This window comes from Rhincodon typus, chromosome 11 (genome assembly GCF_021869965.1).
Source record: "Rhincodon typus isolate 14 chromosome 11, sRhiTyp1.1, whole genome shotgun sequence".
NCBI classification, from domain to species: Eukaryota; Metazoa; Chordata; class Chondrichthyes; order Orectolobiformes; family Rhincodontidae; genus Rhincodon; species Rhincodon typus.
Genome location: NC_063342.1, coordinates 72994862 through 72998391, shown reverse-complemented (window position 1 = coordinate 72998391; position 3530 = coordinate 72994862). Strand labels below are relative to the sequence as shown.

The 3530-nt window shown below is 41.4% G+C and overlaps 1 long non-coding RNA gene across 2 annotated transcripts; it reads right to left on the bottom strand.

Moving 5' to 3' along the window:
* Window positions 1–289: 289 nt before the first annotated feature.
* Window positions 290–3341, bottom strand: LOC125484361. Of its 2 annotated transcripts, none has more exons than XR_007263175.1 (2): window positions 3300–3341; window positions 290–936 (listed from the first exon to the last, which is right to left on the bottom strand). It is a non-coding gene; the product is annotated as an uncharacterized LOC125484361 (long non-coding RNA). The 2 variants fall into 2 exon arrangements; XR_007263174.1 differs by lacking the exon at window positions 3300–3341 and adding an exon at window positions 1580–1940.
* Window positions 3342–3530: the final 189 nt, after the last annotated feature.

Sequence of the window (3530 nt, the reverse complement as noted above, 5' to 3'; positions counted from 1 at the left end):
ACCAGAGGCAGCGTTTCCAACACATATTCAAATTCTTGTTATTACCAATACCTTAGTAGGAAATTATTTGAATTAACTCTAAGCTTTGTGTTGTTTTAACAAATGAGTCTTTTTAAGAGCTAGATATGTTAATGAGCCAAGACAGGAATGAAACCACATGACGATCTTTTATCTGTAGCTTTGCATCCTAGAAACAGAATGCACAGCATGATTTCTTTCTTTCTCTTTTTGTGAAAAATAAATCACATCGTGGCGCTATTGTAAAAGAAATGCACATCCATCACACCAGTGGAAAACATTTAATTTAATCAACTTGTAGTTATTTTAATCAATCTGTTCAAATATGTTTTGAAACATCTTCAGAGTAGGTGTGACTTAAACCTTCTGGCCCAGAGGTAGGGACTCTATCACTGTGCCACATGAGCCCTGTAAACACCTTATAACATAAAGACCATTCAGGATCTTATGAACTTCAATCAGGTCACTCCTGACTCATCTATACTCCAGTTAAAATACACAATTGCAGACACACACTCCTGTCCCTTCACATAAAAACTAAAAATCGATTTTCTAAATGATCAGTGTTAAATTAACAGATCTAGGGGTTAATTTAAAATTATATAAAGAAGGAAAATAATATTAAAATGTTTCTTAATTTTCATTCAATTAAAATCAAGGACAAAATCCATTTGATTCTAGTTTAAAAACAGTAGAGGTATGATAACAGAATTACCAAGTAGCACCTAGAATGATTTAGAGAAGTAAAGTTGCAGGGAAATTAGAAGTGCAAAAACTATAGAGTGGTGATAATGCAGGACTTCAATTATGAACTCAGATAATAAGCCAAAGGGACATATAGAGGGCAGGAGCTTCTGGCATGTTCATGAAGAGTTGCTTGATGAATGTTTTCAGTTCAACAAGGATGCAGGATATGTTCTGAGGAATTAGATAGAACAAGTGAATCAATTTCAATGTCAGAATATTTAAGGAACTGTGGTTACACTGTTACATGGTTTGCATTATCCATTGGAAAGGACCATGGGTAATTGAAAGTAAACATGTTCAACTGGGGAATAATCAATTTAAGTGGAGGATAGATTTGTTCCCGATAAAGTGGAAGCAAACATTGACAGACAGAAGTGAAACAGAGCAAATTATTGTCCTGAAAGATAAGATAGTTCATCAATGCTTGGGACAAATTCCCGCAAAGTGGTAAGGATAAATCCAGATAACTACAGACTGGTCACAGTAGTGGGAGAGCTTTTAGAAATGATTAAGGCAGCATAAAGCTGGTTTGGTCCCAGCTGGAATATTGTTTCCAGTTATGGTCACCACATTTTAGGAGACACACTCATCACACTACCCTACATCAGGAACACATCAGAACTCACCACATCAACCCTGTGACAAGTGCTCACCCGAACTAAAGACCCACTCCCCGCCATGGACAGGACCAATGTCATCTACAAGATCCCCTGCAGAGACTGCAAGAAACACTACATCGGACAAACAGGAAGGAAACTAACAACAAGAGTACATGAACACCAACTGGCGGCAAAAAGACACGACCAATACTCACTCATCTCAATCCACATGGACAAGGAGAACCACGACTTCGACTGGGACAACACCAAGATCCTGGGACAGGCTAGGCAGAGGCAAGCACGGGAATTCCTGGAAGCATGGCACTCCACGAAGATAAACACATTGAACTCGACCCCATATACATTCCACAACGGAGGAAACCCACTTGACAGGTGCAGGAGAATTTACCAAAATGTTTCCAGGAAGGGGAGATTTCAGTTACAGATACAAGTGTTGGTTAGATAGTCTGGGATTGTTAATATTGGAACAAAGATTGAGGGAAGATACGATAGAGGTATACAAAATTGTAACAAAAACAGAAGTTGCTGAAAAGTTCAGCAGGTCTGGCAGCATCTGTGAAGAAAAAATCAGAGTTAACGTTTCAGATCTGGTGACCTTTCCCTTTTCCAACAACTTCTGTTTTTGTTCCTGATTTACAGCATCCGCAGTTCTTTCGGTTCTTGTATACAAGATTGTGATAGGTTCAAATAATGTGGACAAGGGAAAAAAAAAGTTTCTCTCAGTCGAAGGAGACAGAGATTTAATCTTTTAGATAAAAAGATACAGGAGCAACAAGAAAGTTTTTTTTAATAAAATGAGTTGAAATGATCTAGAACTTGCTGCCCATGAAAATTGTGGAACCACAAACCAGTGAGAAATTGGTAATGGGTCCTTGAGGAAACTAGGCTTGTAGGAACACAGGGACCAAGGCCGAATGATCTCCTTCTGTGCCAAAGATGAAGAATCACTCCATGGATCTAAAAGTAACGCCAAACCATTTTTGATAAGATTCCAGATATTAGAGATCTCACTAATGTTGAAGCCTATGGAACAAAAGGGTCTGAGGCAGCATGGACGCAAAGTTCAAACTGGAGCAGAACATGTAGCAACTGAAACCGGACTATTTGTTGTTGAGGTTGGTTGGCTCGCCGAGCTGGTTTGTTGTTTCGCATACGTTTCGTTACCGTGCTTGGTAACATCCTCAGTGCAGCCTCTCATGAAGCGTTGGTGTGTTTTCCCACCTGGTTTTTAAACTCTAGGGTCCATTGCGATGGATTGCCTCACTTCTGGGTTTCCTCCGTTGTGGAATGTATATGGGGTCGAGTTCAATGTGTTTATCTTCGTGGAGTGCCATACTTCCAGGAATTCCCATGCTTGTCTCTGCCTAGCCTGTCCCAGGATCTTGGTGTTGTCCCAGTCGAAGTCGTGGTTCTCCTTGTCCATGCGGATTGAGATGAGTGAGTATTGGTCGTGTCTTTTAGCACCCAGTTGGTGTTCATGTACTCTTGTTGTTAGTTTCCTTCGTGTTTGTCTGCTGTAGTGTTTCTCTCAGTCTCTGCAGGGGATCTTGTGGATGACATTGGTCCTGTCCATGGCGGGGAGTGGGTCTTTAGTTCAGGTGAGCACTTGTCGTAGGATTGATGTGGGCTTGTGTGCCACTCTGATGCCTAACAGTCGTAAGAATCTTGTGGTGAGTTCTGACGTGTTCCTGATGTAGGGTAGTGTGATGAGTGTGTCGGAGCGTGTAGAATCTTTCTGATGCTGTTCCTGTAGGCATCTCCTGACCCAGTTACTGGGTCATGGACAGGACCAATGTCATCTACAAGATCCCCTGCAGAGACTGCGAGAAACACTACATCGGACAAACAGGAAGGAAACTAACAACAAGAGTACATGAACACGAACTGGCTACAAAAAGACAGACCAATACTCACTCATCTCAATCCACATGGACAAGGAGAACGATGACTTTGACTGGGACAACACCAAGATCATGGGACAGGCTAGGCAGAGACAAGCACGAGAATTCATGGAAGCATGGCACTCCACGAAGCATGCTATTAATAAACACATTGAACTCGACCCGATATACATTCCACCACGAAGGAAAACCGGAAGTGAGGCAATCCATCGCAACGGACCCCAGAGTTTAAAAACCAGGCGGG